The following is a 19,317-nucleotide window of genomic DNA, read 5'->3' on the forward strand; positions in this document are numbered from 1 at the left end:
TATTGAGTATTCAGTCAGAGTGAAAAAAAGTATCTTTAGAGTTTCCTCCCTCCTTTCCCCAATAAGGAATCTCTGCAGAGATAGCCAAAGAAGGCCTCTGCTAAGTCTCCAGATAAAGAGACCTCTGAATGGGGGCCTCGTCTAGGAATGCTGACATATGTAAGAGCATGACAGGTCAGGGAGGTCTTCGTTCTTGACTGTAACTCATCAGAGATGGCAATTCACCAGCTGTGCACAAAATCTGGGGAGACAAGGGGGCAGCTTTCTCCCTTTAGGCCTGCCAGTAAAAGCCTTTCCCTATGGTCTGACTTGAAAAATGATATAAAGGGTTTTGGCTATTACCCCAACTTCTCACTTTCAAAGAACTAACTGGTTTTCTCGATCTTCTCTATTACCTATTTATTTCATTTATTTCTGCTTTTATCTTTTTTTGCTTGCTTTGAGTTTATTTTGTTTTTCTTTTTCCATTTTCTTAAGGTGGAAGGTTATGTTGTTAATTTTTTTCACATGTGCATGTTTATTACATTGATCTATTGCTTAATGCTGGAATTTGAGTTTCTAGTAAACACATCGCCCAAGTAGTGAACTTAGTACTCAATAGGTAGTTTTCCAACCCTTGTCCCCCTTTCTCCCTTCCTGCTGGTGGATAAAGAAATTATAATTATCCACTTGTTGATTTATGGGCATTTGGGCTGTTTCCATATTTTTGCAATTGCGAATTGTGCTGCTATAAACATGCATGTGCAATTATCTTTTCATATAATGATTTCTTTTCCTCTTGGAAAATAGTGGGATTGCTGGATCAGATGTAGTTCTACTTTTAGTTCTTTAAGGAATCTTTACACTGTTCCATAGTGATTGTACTAGTTTGCATTCCCACCAGCAGTGTAAAAGTGTTCCCTTTTTACCACATCCCTGACAACATCTATTATTTTGTGATTTTTTTTTTACTATGGCCATTCTTGCAGGATTATGGGTGATATCGCATTATAGTTTTGATTTGCATTTCCCTGATCATTAATGATGTTGAGCATTTTTTCATATGTTTGTTGGACATTTGTATTTCTTTAGAGAATTGTCTATTCATGTTCTTAGCCCACTTTTTGATGGGATTGTTCATTTTTTTCTTGCTAATTTGTTTGAGTTCCTTGGAGATTCTGGATATAAGTCGTTTGTCAGATGTATAGATTGTGAAGATTTTCTCCCACTCTGTTGGTTGTCTGTTTACTCTTGCTGATTGTTTCTTTTGCTGTGCAGAAGCCTTTAAGTTTAATTAAGTCCCATCAATTTATCTTTGTTTTTGTTGCATTTGCTTTTGGGTTCTTGGTCATGAAGTCTTTGCCTAAGCCAATGTCTAGAAGGGTTTTTCTGATGTTATCTTCTAGAATTTTTATGGATTCAGGTCTTAGATTTAAGTCTTTGATCCACCTTGAGTTGATTTTTGTATAAGGTGAGAGATGAGGATCCAGTTTAATTCTTCTACACATGGCTTGCCAATTATCCAAGCACCATTTGTTAAATAGAGTGTCCTTTTCCCACTTTATGTTTTTGTTTGCGTTGTTGAAGATCAGTTGGCTGTAAGCATTTGGCTTTATTTCTGGGTTCTCTATGCTGTTCTGTTGGTCTATGTGCCTATTTTTATACCAGTACCATGCTGTTTTGGTGACTATGACCTTATACTATAGCTTGAAATCAGGCAATGTGATGCCTCCAGATTTGTTCTCTTTGCTTAGTCTTGCTTTGGCAGTAAGGACTCTTTTTTGGTTCCATATGAATTTTAGGATTTTTTAAATAGTTTGGTGAAGAATGATGGTGGTATTTTGATAAGTATGGCATTGAATTTGTAGATTTCTCTTGGCAGTATGGCCATTTTCACAATATTGATTCTACTCATCCATGAGCATGGGATGTGTTTCCATTTGTTTGTGTCATGCAAGCTTTCTTTCAGCAGTGTTTTGTAGTTTTCCTTGTAGAGGTCATTCACCTCCTTGGTTGGGTATATCCCTAAGTATTTTATATATTTTTTGCAGCTATTGTAAAAGGATTTGAGCTCTTGATTTGATTCTCTGCTTGATAGCTGTTGGTGTATAGCAGAGCTACTGATCTGTGTACATTAGTAAAGCAGAGTTACTGATTTGTGTACATTAATTTTGTATCCTGAAACTTTGCTGAATTCATTTATCAGTTCTAGGAGCTTTTTGGAGGAGTTTTTAGGGTTTTCTAGTGGTACAATTATATCAGCAAACAATAATGGTTTGACTTCTTCTTTACCAACAGGAATTGTCCTTTATTTCTTTCTCTTGTCACGTTGCTATGTCTAGAACTTCCAGTACAGTGTTGAAGAGGAGTGGTGAGAGTGGGGATTCTTGTCTTGTTTCAGTTCTCAAGGGGAATGCTTTCAACTCTTTTCCTTTCAGTATTATGTTGGCTGTTGGTTTGTCATAGATGGCTTTTATTACATTAAGGTATGTCCCTTCTATATTAATCAAGTTTCTCTGGAAAGACAGAATAGGATATATGTATATATGAAAGGGAGTTTATTAAGGAGAATTGACTCACACAATCACAAGGTGAAGTCCCACCATAGGCCATCTGCAAGATAAGGAGCAAGGAAGCTATTGGTGGATCAGTCTGAGTCCCAAAACCTCAAAAGTAGGGAAGTTGACAGTTTGGCCTTCAGCTGTGGCCACAGGCTTGAGAGTCCCTGGCAAGCCACTGGTGTAACTCCATGAGTCCAAAAGCCAAAGAACTTGGAGTCTGATGTTCGAGGGCAGGGAGCATCCAACATGGGAGAAAGATGAAGACTGAAAGACTCAGCAAGTCTAGTCCTTCCACATCCTTCTGCCTGCCTTATTCTAGCTGCGCTAGCAGCTGATTAGATGGTGCCTACCCAGGTTGAGGGTAGACCTGTCTCTCCCAGGCCACTTACTCAAATGTTAATCTCCTTTGGCAACACTCTCACAGACACACCCAAGCAATACTTTGCACCCTTCAATCCCATCAAGTTGACATTCAGTATTAACCATCACATCTTCTATGCCAATTTTGCTGAAGGTTTTAATCATAAAGGAATCCTGGATTTTGTCAAATGCATTTTCTGTGTCTATTGAGATGATCATGTGATTTTTTTGTTTTTAATTCTGTTTATGTGGTGTATCACATTTACTGACTTGCATATGTTAATAGGTTAATTTGGGGTTTTATTATATTTAAAAAATACAGTTTATAGCTATAAATTTCCTTCTTTTTTGAATTATATTTAAAGTTCTCACATCACTGGTCATCACAGAAATGCAGATCAAAACCACAATGAGATACCATCTTACACCAGTTAGAATGGCGATCATTAAAAAGTCGGGAAACAACAGGTACTGGAGAGGATGTGGAGAAATAGGAACACTTTTACACTGTTAGTGGGACTGTAAACTAGTTCAACCATTGTGGAAGACAGTGTGGCGATTCCTTAAGGATCTAGAACTATACATTTCCTTCTAAACACTGCTTTGGTTTCATTCCATACACTTTGGTATTCTGTGTGTATACTAGTTTTTAATCTCAATGTACATTCTAATTTCCCTTGTGGTGTCTTCTCTGATCACTTGGTTGTTTAGGATTACATTGTTTCATTTTTGCTTATTAATGAATTTGCTTACTTTCCTTCTGTTAATTTCTAATTTCATTCCATTATAGTCATAAAACATACTTTGTTTAATTTCAGTTATTTTAAAGTCATTGAGATTGGTTTTGTGGACTAATATGTAGTCCGTCCTGGAGAAAACCTCATGTTGATTTGCAGGACAGGGCTCTGGGTAACCTTGGCTGGCCCAGCTCTTTCCGCCATCTCACTTGTAATTTTCAGAATGGCTATAGAATGTGCCAAGAACACAGCACTGTGAGATAAGGAGAAACTGTTTGGAACAATCTGGGCTCTATTTCTGTTCCTCCTAGAACAGGATGTCCTATAATGTTTTAGCACAGTAATCTAAGTTGTCTCTGTAGTATAAAACATAGAGCAGAGTGCTTTTGGGGTTCCTCAGTTGCAGTGAGATGTGAAGCACTTGCAGAGACTCAGTCCACCACCCTAGGCAGCTTTTCCAAGACTTAGGGACTGGCTTGCCATGATTCATAGCTTCTGCTGTCCCTTGCTACCTGCCTGTGAGTAACTGAATTGCTTTTCTTAATTTGTATGAGTGTTCTATCTCACTGGACTTCTGCAAGTGATAAAAATTACAGCCCAAGATGTAGTGTACAGAAGTGTTTCAACTTTTAGTTCTGGTGGTTGGCATTGTGATGATCTTTGTTATTCTCCATGTAGTAGTGGTTCTCCCCTAGAATTGGTAAATGGCTCATGGTGAACCTGGTTTGTAAGACTTGTGAAGAATGTATATTCTGCTGTTGTTCTGTGGAGTGTTCTATAAATATAATTTAAGTCCATCTGATTTATAGTGTTGTTCAAGTCTTCTGTTTCCTTAGTATTATATCTAGTTGTTCTATTCATTACTGAACGTGAGGTATTGGAGTCTTCACCTATTATTGTTGAATTGTATATATCTCCATCAGTTCTATCAGTTTTGCTCCGTGTATTTTGAGGCTCTTGATCATTATGATTGCATACACATTTGTAATAGTCATATCTTCTTTATGGATTGACCCTTTTTTCATAAATGTCCTTTTTGTAAATGATTTTTAATTATTAAAGTGAAAGTATAATTATTGAATTAATCCTGTTTAAAATAATAGTTTTAAGTCTATTTTATCTGATGGTAGTATAGTTACTCCAGTTCTCTTTTGGTTACTGCTTGTATGATATATCTTTTTCTATCCTTTTATTTTCAGTCTAATTCTGTCTTCGAATTTTATAATATGTCTGTTGTAGTCAGCATGTAGTTGAATCATGTTTTTTTTTTTTTTTTTTTTTTTTTGAGACGGAGTCTCGCTCTGTCACCCAGGCTGGAGTGCAGTGGTGTGGTGCGATCTCCTTTCACTGCAAGCTCCGCCTCCCGGGTTCACGCCATCCTCCTGCCTCAGCCTCCCAAGTAGCTGGGACTACCGGCGCCCACCACCACGCCCGGATAATTTTTTGTATTTTTAGTAGAGATGGGGTTTCACTGTGTTAGCCAGGATGCTCTCCATCTCCTGACCTCGTGATCCGCCCACCTGGGCCTCCCAGAGTGCTGGGATTAAAGGCGTGAGCCACTGAATCATGTTTTTTAATGGTCTCTGCTTTTAAGTAGAGGTTTAATCTATTTAAACTTAATGTAATTACTGATAAAGTAGGATATATGACTGAGATTTTGTCATTTTTTTATGTATGTCTTATGTAATTTCTGTTCCTTTATTACTCTATTACTGCTTTCTTTTGTGTTAAATAGGATTTTTCCAATGTACTGTTTTAATTCCTGAGTAGTTTCTTTTGCTATCTATTTTTGTAGGATTATTAGTACCTAAATTTATAATAACCTAGTTTAATGTCTACTTAATCTCAATATTTTATAAAACCTTTGCTCTTATACAGACCCATTTCCTCTTTTTTTTTTTTTTTTTTTTTTTGAGACGGAGTCTCGCTCTGTCTCCCAGGCTGGAGTGCAGTGGCTGGATCTCAGCTCACTGCAAGCTCCGCCTCCCGGGTTTATGCTACTCTCCTGCCTCAGCCTCCTGAGTAGCTGGGACTACAGGCGCCCGCCACCTCGCCCGGCTAGTTTTTTGTATTTTTTTAGTAGAGACGGGGTTTCACCGTGTTAGCCAGGATGGTCTCGATCTCCTGACCTCGTGATCCGCCCGTCTCGGCCTCCCAAAGTGCTGGGATCACAGGCTTGAGCCACCGCGCCCGGCCTCCTCTTCTTTCTTTTATTTATCTATTATTGCTGTGCAAATTGTATGTTTATACACAGTATGCCCATCAGCACGAGTTTATAATTATTGCTTTTTAAATACCATTGTCTTTTAAATCAAACAGGAAAAATATTAGAAACAAAAAATTCATCTATACTGTCTTTTATATCTACTTATGCAATCTGTTTGACTGGTTCTTTATCTCTGCATATTGATATGAGTTACCATTTAGAATAATTTCATTTTAGCCTTAAGAACTATCTTTAGGTTCCAAGTCTTTGCTATTATGAATAGTGCCACAATAAACATACGTGTGCATGTGTCTTTATAGTAGAATTATTTATATTCCTTTGGATATATACCCTATAATGGGATTGCTGGGTCAAATGGTATTTCTAGTTCTAGATCCTTGAGGAATCGCCACACTGTCTTCCACAATGGTTGAACTAATTTACACTCCCACCCACAGTGTAAAAGCATTAATAGACTGGATAAAGAAAATGTGGCACATACACACCATGGAATACTATGCAGCTGTAAAAAAAAAGGATAAGTTCATGTCCTTTGCAGGGACATGGATGAAGCTGGAAACCATCATTCTCAGCAAACTAACACAATAACAGACAACCAAACACTGCATCTTCTCACTCACAAGTGGGAGTTGAACAATGAGAACAGATGGACACAGGGAGGGGAACATCATGCACTGGGCCTGTGGGAGGCTGGGGGCTAGGGGAGGGATAGCATTAGGAAAAATACCTAATGTAGGTGTCAGGTTGATGGGTGCAGCAAACTGCCATAGCACATGTATACCTATATAACAAAACTGCACGTTCTGCACATGTACCGCAGAATTTAAAGTATATAAAAATAAAGAACTACCTTTGGTGTTTCTTATAGGGTAGGTCTTCTAATGACAACGTCTCTCAGTGTTTGATTATATGGGAATGTCTTAATTTTTCCCTTTTTTTGAGGTACAGTATTACCATATGGAGAATACTTGGTTGACAGTTTTTTCTTTATTCACTTTGAGAATGTCATTTCATTGCCTTTAGGCCTCCATGATTTTTTTAAATCAGAAATTAACTTAGTTTCTCATTTTAATTATCTAGTCTTAGTCTGCTAATGCTGCTCTAACAAGATATCTGATATTGGGTAATTTGAAAAAATAGAAATGTATTTCTCACAGCTCTGAAGGCTGAGAAGTCCAAGATCAAAGTGCTGGCATTTGATGTCTGGTGAGGGCCTGGTTGCTACATCCTCACATGGTGAACAAAATGAAAGGGCAAAAAAGGACAAGCTAGTTCCCTCCAGTTTTTACATAAGGCACTAATTCCATTATGAGGGCAGAGCCCTAATGGCCAATATTACCTCCTAAAAGACTCCACCTTTTACTTCACCTTTTAATACTGTTGCACTGGAGATTAAGTTTGAGCATGAATTTTGGAGGGGACGCAAACATTCAAATCATAGCAATACTATTGAGGATTCTTTGTATGTGTTGAGCTTCTTCTCTCTTGTTGCTTTCATGGCTATTGCTTTGGCTTTGGCTTTCGGCAGTTTGCTTCTGAGATCTTTAAGTGTAGATCTCTTGGAGTTTATTCTACTTTGATTTACCTGTGCTTCTTGGATGTGTAGACTAATGTTTGGCATCAAATTTGGAAGACTTGGCTTAATTTTTCAAATTTTATTTATGTCTTTATCACCTCTTTGTTTTGACTCTTATTGTACATATATTGATATATTTGATAGTGTCCCATAGGACTCTGAAGCTCTATTAATTTTTCTTCACTCTTCTTTCTTCCTATTCTTCAGGCTGGATAATCTTGATTAACCTCCCTTCGAGTTTACTGATCCTTCTGCCAGTTGAACCTTCTATTGAGTCCCCCTACTAAAGTTTTCATTTCAGTTATTGTACTCTCCAACTCAGAACTTTCTCTGTTTCTTTTTTAAAAATCCTATCTCCATATCAATAATTTCTATTTGATGAGACATTGGGTGTGTTTTTTCTTTAGGTAGCTTTCTGAAAATATTTAAAATAGCTGATTATAGAGTAGACATCTTTTCTAGTATATCCAACATCTGATATTCTTCCCACAGAGTTTCTATCCTATCGTTTCACTCTCGTATATAGCCTATATTTTTTTTGTTTCTTAGCATGTCCTGTAATAATTATTGGGAACTAGACATTTGAGATGGTATTATGTGGAATCTCTGAAAATCAGATTTCGCCTATCCCTAGGGTTTGTTTCTGTTGCTGTTGTTCTATGTTTTATTTGTTTAATTCATTTCTGAACAATTCTGTAAAATCTGTATTCTTTGTCATGTGTGGCCACTAAAATCTTTACTCATTAGTGATCAACTAATAATTAGATGCAGATTTGCTTAAATGCCTGAAAGCAGTAAGTCTCCCAGTCTTTGCTGAGGGACTCAGTGTGTGTGGTGGGGTTTGCCTTCAATGTCAGGCAGGCAGTTTACAACTCCCTTAATTCTCACTTCCTGATTACACAAGGCCTCAAATTCAGCCAGAAGTGAGAACATAGGGCCTTCTTAGGTCTTTCCTGTGCATGTACATAAACCAAGTTATAAGTGGCTTTCTTGATTCTGGGAAATATTTCAGAACTTTTTAAAACCTCCTATGGACATTTCATTCCCCGGGTTTTCTTTTTGGATGTTTTGTTCCACTTGTTTAGCCCCATGTGTTGTCAAAACTTCAAGTAGTTATAGTATTAAACTACTGCTACTGATTGTTTTTGACAAACGCCCCAGGAAAAAGGCTATTCACACTGGTAGAGTTCTGAATTGGGTCAAATAAAGATAAGCCTTTTGAATATTTCCATGCTCTTGCATTAATTATGTAAAAGGACAAAAAAAAAAAAAGACAAGATTTTGAGTGGGATTATTCAGGGAACTACCGATAGCTGAAATGACAGTTTTCTGGGAAGAAGGTGTGGGAGAAGCTCCTGCCCCCACACCACCTTTTTTTTTTTTTTATTAACTGTCCCATGTCCATGAGGTTGCGGGCTTTTACCATGACTGCAGGGGGCTTGGTTTCTTTTTTTTTTTCTTTTTTTTTTCTTTTTTTATTATACTTCAAGTTCTAGGGTACATGTGCATAACGTGCAGGTTTGTTACATATGTATATTTGTGCCATGTTGGTGTGCTGCACCCATCAACTCGTCAGCACCCATCAATTCATCATTTATATCATGTATAACTCCCAATGCAATCCCTCCCCCCTCCCCCCTCCCCATGATAGGCCCCAGTGTGTGATGTTCCCCTTCCCGAGTCCAAGTGATCTCATTGTTCAGTTCCCACCTATGAGTGAGAACATGCAGTGTTTGGTTTTCTGTTCTTGTGATAGTTTGCTAAGAATGATGGTTTCCAGCTGCATCCATGTCCCTACAAAGGACACAAACTCATCCTTTTTTATGGCTGCATAGTATTCCATGGTGTATATGTGCCACATTTTCTTAATCCAGTCTGTCACAGATGGACATTTGGGTTGATTCCAAGTCTTTGCTATTGTGAATAGTGCCGCAATAAACGTACGTGTGCATGTGTCTTTGTAGTAGAATAATTTATAATCCTTTGGGTATATACCCAGTAGTGGGATGGCTGGGTCATATGGTACATCTAGTTCTAGATCCTTGAGGAATTGCCATACTGTTTTCCATAATGGTTGAACTAGTTTACAATCCCACCAACAGTGTAAAAGTGTTCCTATTTCTCCACATCCTCTCCAACACCTGTTGTTTCCTGACTTTTTAATGATTGCCATTCTAACTGGTGTGAGATGGTATCTCATTGTGGTTTTGATTTGCATTTCTCTGATGGCGAGTGATGATGAGCATTTTTTCATGTGTCTGTTGGCTGTATGAATGTCTTCTTTTGAGAAATGTCTGTTCATATCCTTTGCCCACTTTTTGATGGGGTTGTTTGCTTTTTTCTTGTATATTTGTTTGAGTTCTTTGTAGATTCTGGATATTAGCCCTTTGTCAGATGAGTAGATTGCAAAAATTTTCTCCCATTCTGTAGGTTGCCTGTTCACTCTGGTGGTAGTTTCTTTTGCTGTGCAGAAGCTCTTTAGTTTAATGAGATCCCACTTGTCAATTTTTGCTTTTGCTGCCATTGCTTTTGGTGTTTTAGACATGAAGTCCTTGCCCATGCCTATGTCCTGAATGGTACTACCTAGATTTTCTTCTAGGGTTTTTATGGTATTAGGTCTAACATTTAAGTCTCTAATCCACCTTGAATTAATCTTCGTATAAGGAGTAAGGAAAGGATCCAGTTTCAGCTTTCTACTTACGGCTTGCCAATTTTCCCAGCACCATTTATTAAATAGGGAATCCTTTCCCCATTTCTTGTTTCTCTCAGGTTTGTCAAAGATCAGATGGCTGTAGATGTGTGGTATTACTTCTGAGGACTCTGTTCTGTTCCATTGGTCTATATCTCTGTTTTGGTACCAGTACCATGCTGTTTTGGTTACTGTAGCCTTGTAGTATAGTTTGAAGTCAGGTAGCATGACGCCTCCAGCTTTGTCCTTTTGACTTAGGATTGTCTTGGCAATGCGGGCTCTTTTTTGGTTCCATATGAACTTTAAAGCCGTTTTTTCCAATTCTGTGAAGAAACTCATTGGTAGCTTGATGGGGATGGCATTGAATCTATAAATAACCTTGGGCAGTATGGCCATTTTCACGATATTGATTCTTCCTATCCATGAGCATGGTATGTTCTTCCATTTGTTTGTGTCCTCTTTGATTTCACTGAGCAGTGGTTTGTAGTTCTCCTTGAAGAGGTCCTTTACATCCCTTGTAAGTTGGATTCCTAGGTATTTTATTCTCTTTGAAGCAATTGTGAATGGAAGTTCATTCATGATTTGGCTCTCTGTTTGTCTGTTACTGGTGTATAAGAATGCTTGTAATTTTTGCACATTAATTTTGTATCCTGAGACTTTGCTGAAGTTGCTTATCAGCTTAAGGAGATTTTGGGCTGAGACAATGGGGTTTTCTAAATATACAATCATGTCATCTGCAAACAGGGACAATTTGACTTCTTCTTTTCCTAACTGAATACCCTTTATTTCTTTTGGGTCGGGTTACCCACGAAGGGAAGCCCATCAGGGGCTTGGTTTCTAAGGCTCGTAAAGGACTGGGGAACCGGGATGGAACTAGGACGAAATAAATACCACAGAGTTCAGTGTTCTTACTGAGATTTAGCTGTTGTACTTGAGTAAATGATCTTGAGATTGTTGGAAGCCTTTGGTTAATTTCTAGAGTTCTGAAAGAGAAAAATTTAACTGTTTTTGTCAGAGTTCCTCTTGCTTTTATGAAGGAGATGTTTTTGTATGTCCTTACTCTGCCATTCTCAATGACATGTAGCAGCATTTCTTGAGATGGCATTCTTCTTCTTGTTTTCCAGGGGGTTTTGACTGAAACAAGTTATAGTCAGTAGTATATATTAATATAGCAAATATTTTTATAATAAACTTGTACTTTTATTTGCTTTTTTAAGAGAAATATTTATTGAAATTAAAAACTTCTTAAAAACAAAGGTTTTGAGATATTAATATAATCCAAAGGAGTTTAACTTTTAAATATAACATCTTGATCCATACAAGTTTCTAAATGATGAATTGGCCTTGAAACCATTCGATTGAAAAGAGAATGATTGTCCAAGGTACAGTCACTGTTATTATTCTTATGTTGATTATTACTGATTATAACAACTATATATTGAGTTTTGCTGTGTGAAATGTTCAATGCTATTTTCTGGGAGAAATACAAAGCAGAAGAAATCTATATTTGCAATTTAATACAAAAAATTCCATTACTAATCACTATAGTTATCAGTCACCAATATTTAAACATATAAAATGTATTATTACAGATAAGTGAATAAATCAGATTCCCTTTTTACTTAAAGAAACAGATATGACATATTACTAATTGATAAAAAAAGATTTTCTGCATTATAGCTTTTATTTTATAATATACTGTACATAATTTTTAATTACAATGACAAAAGAAATGTAACCTTCCTTCTAATGTTTATTTACCACTTTTATATCTTTCCATACTTTCCAGTATCTCTTTATGAATGCAAATAACACAAATTATTTTGATTAATATGTTCATAATTTTAGAACGTGGGGTAAGAAAAACAGTCTTTAAAGAAAACATGAACAAGAAAGCATTTGCTGATTCCCAGCTGTCAGATGCCAATGAGTTTGGTGATTCTTTCCATTGCAGTTGTGTGTGTGGGCAGTAATGCAGTTCAAGTTTTCCTTCCTTTTTCTGTTTCTTGTCATGTTGGTTTTAGACTACTGCTATTAGGTATAGCTGAAACCCATCTCACGTTGAGTGAGCCTGAAGATAATTTCTCCCTATATCCTTTGTAATCTCATTCCCCTATTGATGGTAAGCATCTTTATTTCCACCCAAGTAAGAATCAGTTTGCAAGTCTTTTGTTGCAAGATGAGGATTTGGTCCCCCAAAAATTAAAATGATAAATCCTTTTATATCTACAAAAATGTTACGTTTCAGTGAGAGATCTGGTGGGTAGACTTACTTTCAGAAAATGTTTCATGCAGTATTAGATTTGAATGCTCCTTGTGTGTTCTCTTCCAATCCATAAATAGGTGATCCTCAAAGGAGTAAAGTGGAATATTAAATGTAAATGCTGATCCAAACTATTTACTTAGGTTTTGGGTGTCTCAAAGACTGAATTGAACAAAATATTTAAAATTATTATTTTTTTCTTGATGCTTCTGGAAAATCACCTTCTTTTTGCATATGAACAAGAAGACTTTGAGGAGAACAGGGTCATATTATAATGACTGTATCACTACCATTATAGGATTGTTTACAGAAGGAAAAAAATACAAATAAGCCTCCAATCTTAATTTAGCCAATAAAAATTCCTCATGTTTACTTACTGGATTTAGAAAATAAGGGTATAATGGACTAGTGAATTTGATGTTTACTACCTTTTATTTCCCTGTTCTTATGATATAAATGCTGATAAGAGGAGTCATATTAAAAAGAAAAAAGAAGACAAGCGGAATTCTAGAAACTGTACCTTAGTGAGTTCCAACCTTTTCTAATTACTCTGTTAGACACTGTGATGCTGATCTATGACTGAAACAAGGATAATGATATCTATTTCTCAAATTTTATATAGATTTTGGAAAATGTGAAGGTTAAAGTGCTATACACACATGAAGCATTATTGTAGATAATATATTATAGATAATATTCATTTGTGTTGCAAGGGAAAGAAATGCATTAAAAGCTGAGAAGAAGAAATAAAGTTTTTAGCAACTATGCTAAAAAGTTAGAGAACAAGTTTCTAGACAGATGAGAGTGTATTATAAGCCAAATACATTAATTTGTTTAATACATATTTCTCAATAGTTTGTCAGTGAATCTGAAGTGTGGTTATAATTTTCTTCATATTCCAACCTGATAGACTTTCGTGGCACTGGTCATTTTCACTATCATTATTTCTACCACCATCCCAACAATGTAAACAAATAATATTTAAGAAAGTCCCATATTTATATAGTGCCATTTGTGGCAAACAGTGCTAAGCATTTACCAAACTAGTTTTCATTCTTCTGGACACATAGCTAAAACCACAGTTTCCAGCTTGCCTGGCAATTAGGAGATGCATGTGGCCAAATTCTGCACAATAGAATGTGTGTGAAAGTGATGTAATGCAATTCAGATCTGAACTTAAAAATACTCCCCTTTATAACTCTTGAGCTTTTTTCCTAACTTTTAACTTAACAGAGAGGGCTCCATGGATCCAGAAAAAGGAAGGGCCCAAGGGGAAAGGAGCCCAGGTCCCCCCAACAACTGAATGGAGTGCAACATGACTCTCCTTTCTCCCACAACCCACTCTCATTGAAATATGACTGAGTGAAATATTTTCACTGTGCTAAGTCATTGAAATTTTGGGATTTTTTTTATATCAGTTCGCCTATCTTTACTATTCTTACATTGTAGTATTGTCAGTTTAATATAATATTCTGGCTATTTTATGAAAATAACCTGTCTATGTAGTCAATTTAGAGTTCAATTAGTTGGATAAATAATATTTGTAATGATTATCTGTCTGACAGGGTATGAACTAAATAACTGACTAGCTGATCAAATCTTCAAAAATCAACCTGGTGTTTGAATATTACATTTGCAAATATAACCATAGTGCTTGCTTTCTGGGATTTTAAGGTAAAACCTTCAGTTTCCATATTGACATATGAATGAGATGTTAAAAGTTGTTAACTGTCTGGGTTTCTATTTTTGTGAGAGATTACTAAGCCTTGCAGTAGGAAAATAACCAGACACACAACGGCCAGTTGGTTTTATCTCTTTCAAGTATGGAGAATCACTGAAGGACAAAATGGAGAACTGCTGACATATTTGGCCAAGAAAAATGAGTTGAACAGAATTCCTGCCAATTTGAGCAAATGTTGCCTTAGACAACAAAGTTAAACAAACTGCAAAAAGATAAGTTTAGGTTTAACTGTTGGAATGATGTTGGTTGTAATTTTCTTGAAGCTAAAAAGCAGACACTCCTGCAATCAATAAAATTCAGCATCTCTTCGGGATGAAAACTGTCATCAAACTAGGAATAGAAAATAAAGGCCATATATAACAAACACACTACCAACATCATATTGAACAAAGTTGAAAAATATCTTATCCAACTCCAAAAATAACTCTAAACAAGGATATGATGACTACCAACAAGTTTAGAAGAGCCAAGATATTAAGCTTTCTAATAGGAAGTCAAAGCCTTCACATACAGAAAAATTAATAAGCTCTTTTGTCATCAAATGCAACTTTTCATCACAAAAGAAAAGATTATTAACAATATAGTTATAATGGTGAACTTAGAACGTTTGAATTTCTGAATATTATAGCTGGAAAACTGCTATACAAACTAATATACTTAGAAACTGAATACTAGGTCATCACTCAGTATTCCAGTAAATACAAAGAACCATTGACACATGCCTCAGGAACATAAAAATATAGACTGTTAAAACAGTTCATCAGAGGGACCCAGTAGACTGTTAAAACAGTTCATCAGAGGGACCCAGTCTAAATTATATTATTATGGTACAAAAATGAAATCTCATAACATGTGTTAAGAAGGGCAATTGAGTGTAGCTTCTCATTCTCAAAAAAGACAGAGATCCATCTATAATGTGACATCTTTATAACCCTTGTATATACCTGCTTTCATGCTATGTTCCATAAAATCTGTGATGATTCTGAAGAACCAGAGTTTGATACACTTAAGTCATTTGAAAGAGTCACTTTGAGTCAGGAACTGAAAGTTCTTGTTGTAGTCTGTTTTCTGCTGCTATAGCAGAATACCACAGACTGAGTAACTCAATAAAAGAGATTTATTTCCTGGAGTTCTGGAGGCTGGGAAGATTGAAAGGGTTTATCTGGTAAGGGCCTTCTTGCTGTGTTATAACATGGCAGAAGGCATCACATGGCAAGAGAGCACACAAGACGAAGAAAGAAAATTCAGCAGAACTTATTCTTTCTATCAGGAGTCCACTCCCATGATAACTAATTCACTTTTCATTAATTCATTCACAAAGGCAAAGCCTTCATGGCATAATCACCTCTTAATGGTGCCAACTCCTAATACTATTACAATGGCAATTAAATTTCAACATGAGTTTTAAAGGGGGCATTCATATCATAGCAGTTCTGTACCTTAGTAATTTTACCCTATCACTAAAGAGAGGTAAGCTTTAGCCTGAAAATGCTGGATCTTTTTCTCTTTGGTATTCTCTTACCCAGAAGGATTAGTTTCCTGGAAATGGTAAGGGATGCAAACATTAAAGCCATTTCAAAACTCTGCTTTTTGCTGAGATAACTGCCAGTTAAGATTCATAGATATAGGGTGTGAGAGCAAGATGGCTGAATAGGAACAGCTCCAGCCTCCAGCTCCCAGCGTGAGCAACACAGAAGACGGGTGATTTCTGCATTTTCAACTGAGGTACCGGGTTCATCTCACTGGGGAGTGCTGGACAATTGGTGCTGGTCAGCTTGTGCAGCCCGACCAGTGAGAACTGAAGCAGGGTGAGGCATCGCCTCACCTGGGAAGGACAAGTGGGAAGGGAATCCCTTTAGAAACTGAGATACACAACACCTGGAAAATTGGGTAACTCCCACCCTAATATTGTGCTTTACCAAGGGTCTTAGCAAACAGCACATCAGGAGATTATATCCCACACCTGGCTGAGAGGGTCCCACGACCACGGAGCCTCCCTCATTGCTAGCACAGCAGTCTGAGATCTAACTGCAAGGCAGCAGCGAGGCTGGGGGAGGGGTGCCCGCCATTGCTGAGACTTAAGTAGGTAAAAAAAGCATCTGGAAAGCTCAAACTGGGTGGAGCCCACCGCAGCTCAAGGAGACCTGCCTGTCTCTGTAGACTCCACCTCTGGGGACAAGTCATAGAATAAAAAATTAAAAAAAAAAAGCTGCAGAAACCTCTGCAGATGTTAATGACCCTGTCTGACAGCTTTGAAGAGAGCAGTGGATCTCCCAACACGGAGGTTGAGATCTAAGAACAGACAGTATGCCTGCTCAAGTGGGTCCCTGACCCCTGAGCAGCCTAACTGGGGGACATCCCCCACTAGGTGCAGACCGACACCTCACACGGTGGGGTACACCCCTGAGACGAAGCTTCCAGAGCAAGAATCAGACAGCAGCACTCGCTGTTGAGCAATATTCTATCTTCTTCAGACTCCACTGCTGATACCCAGCCAAACAGGGTCTGGAGTCTACCTCAAGCAATCTCCAACAGACCTACAGCTAAGGGTCCTGACTGTTAGAAGGAAAACTAACAAAAAGGACACCCACACCAAAACCCCATCAGTACATCACCAGCATCAAAGAACAAAGGCAGATAAAACCACAAAGATGGGGGAAAAGCAGGGCAGAAAAGCTGGAAATTCAAAAAATTCAAAAAATCAGAGCGCATCTCCCCCTCCAAAGGAATGCAGCTCATTGCCAGCAATGGATCAAAGTCAGAGAATGACTTTGACGAGTTGAGAGAAGAGGACTTCAGTCGATCAAACTTCTCAGAGTTAAAGGAGGAACTACGTACCCAGCGCAAAGAAACTAAAAATCTTGAAAAAAGAATGGAAGAATGGATAAGTAGAATAATCAATGCAGAGAAGGCCATAAACGAACTGATAGAGATGAAAACCATGACACGAGAACTACGTGACAAATGCACAAGCTTCAGTAACTGATTCGATCAACTGGAAGGAAGAGTATCAATGATTGAAGATCAAATGAATGACATATAGCGAGAAGGGAAGTCTAGAGATAAAAAAGGAAAAAGAAATGAACAAAGCCTCCAAGAAATATGGGATTATGTGAAAAGACCAAATCTGTGTCTGATCGGTGTGCCTGAAAGTGAGGGGGAAAATGGAACCAAGTTGGAAAACACTCTGCAGGATGTCATGCAGAAGAACTTCTCCAGCCTGGTAAGTCAGGCCAACATTCAAATTCAGGAAATACAAAGAATGCAACAAAGATACTCCTCAAGAAGAGCAACTCCAAGACACATAATTGTCAGATTCACCAAAGTTGAAATGAAGGAAAAAATCTTAAGGGCAGCCAGAGAGAAAGGTCAGGTTATCCACAAAGGAAAGCCCATCAGAATAACAGCAGATCTCTCAGCAGAAACTCTACAAGCCAGAAGAGAGTGGGGGCCAATATTCCACATTCTTAAAGAAAAGAATTTTAAACCCAGAATTTCATATCCAGCCAAACTAAGTTTCATCAGTGAAGGAGAAATAAAATCCTTTACAGATAAGCAAATGCTTAGATTTTGTCACCACCAGGCCTGCCCTACAAGAGATGCTGAAGGAAGCATTAAACATGGAAAGGAACAACCGGTACCAGCCATTGCAAAAACATGCCAAAATGTAAAGACCATCGATGCTAGGAAGAAACTGCATCAACTAACGAGCAAAATAACCAGCTAGTATAACAATGACCGGATCAAGTTCACACATAACAATATTAACCTTAAATGTAAATGGACTAAATGGTCCCATTAAAAGACACAGACTGGGAAACTGGATAAAGAGTCAAGCCCCATCAGTTTGCTGTATTCAGGAGACCCATCTCACATGCAGAGACACACATAGGCTCAAAATAAAGGGATGGAGGAAGATCTACCAACCAAATGGAGAAGAAAAAAAAGCAGGCGTTTCAATCCTTATCTCTGATAAAACAGACTTTAAACCATCAAAAATCAAAAGAGACAAAGAAGGACATTACATAATGGTAAAGGGATCAATTCAACAGGAAGAGCTAACTCTCCTAAATATATATGCACCCAATTCAGGAGCACCCAGATTCATAAAGCAAGTCCTTAGAGACTTACAAAGAGACTTAGACTCCCATACAATAATAATGGGAGACTTCAACACTCCACTCTCAACATTAGACAGATCACAAGACAGAAAGTTAACAAGAATATCCAGGAATTGAACTCAGCTCTGCAACAAGCAGACCTAATAGACATCTACAGAACTCTCCGCCCCAAATCAACAGAATATACATTCTTCTCAGCACCACATTGCACTTATTCCAAAATTGACCACATAATTGGAAGTAAAACACTCCTCAGCAAATGTAAAAGAACAGAAATTATAACAAACTGTCTCTCAGACCACAGTGCAATCAAACTAGAACTCAGGACTAAGAAACTCAATCAAAACTGCTCAACTACATGGAAACTGAACAACCTGCTCCTGAATGACTACTGGGTGCATAATGAAATGAAGGCAGAAATAAAGATGTTCTTTGAAACCAATGAGAACAAAGATACAACATACCAGAATCTCTGGGACACATGTAAAGCAGTGTGTAGAGGAAAATTTATAGCACTAAATTCCCACAAGAGAAAGCAGGAAAGATCTAAAATTGACACCCTAACATCACAATTAAAAGAACTAGAGAAGCAAGAGCAAACACACGCAAAAGCTAGCAGAAGGCAAGAAATAACTAAGATCAGAGCAGAACTGAAGGAGATAGAGACACAAAAAACCCTCCAAAAAAATCATTGTCTTCAGGAACTGATTTTTGAAAAGATCAACAAAATTGATAGACTGCTAGCAAGATTAATAAAGAAGAAAAGAGAGAAGAATCAAATAGACACAGTAAAAAATGATAAAGGGGAAATCACCACCAACCCCACAGAAATACAAACTACCATCAGAGAATACTATAAACACCTGTATGCAAATAAACTAGAAAACCTAGAAGAAATGGATAATTTCCTGGACACTTACAATCTCCCAAGACTAAACCAGGAAGAAGTTGAATCCCTGAATACACCAATAGCAGGCTCTGAAATTGAGGCAATAATTAATAGCCTACCAACCAAAAAAAGTCCAGGACCAGACGGATTCACAGCTGAGTTCTACCAGAGGTA

General features: G+C 37.5%; 1 long non-coding RNA gene across 2 annotated transcripts in view; it reads left to right on the top strand.

Annotated features, from left to right (window-relative positions):
- Positions 1-4,032: 4,032 nt before the first annotated feature.
- The window catches only part of LOC115899885, an 82,765-nt gene continuing 67,480 nt past the window's right edge, over positions 4,033-19,317 (top strand). For both annotated transcript variants that reach the window (XR_004059469.1, XR_004059470.1), the window contains exon 1: positions 4,033-4,155. This is a non-coding gene — a long non-coding RNA (uncharacterized LOC115899885). The remainder of the gene's footprint in view (positions 4,156-19,317) is intronic.

The sequence above is a fragment of the Rhinopithecus roxellana genome, chromosome 10 (assembly GCF_007565055.1).
Source record: "Rhinopithecus roxellana isolate Shanxi Qingling chromosome 10, ASM756505v1, whole genome shotgun sequence".
Taxonomy (NCBI): domain Eukaryota; kingdom Metazoa; phylum Chordata; class Mammalia; order Primates; family Cercopithecidae; genus Rhinopithecus; species Rhinopithecus roxellana.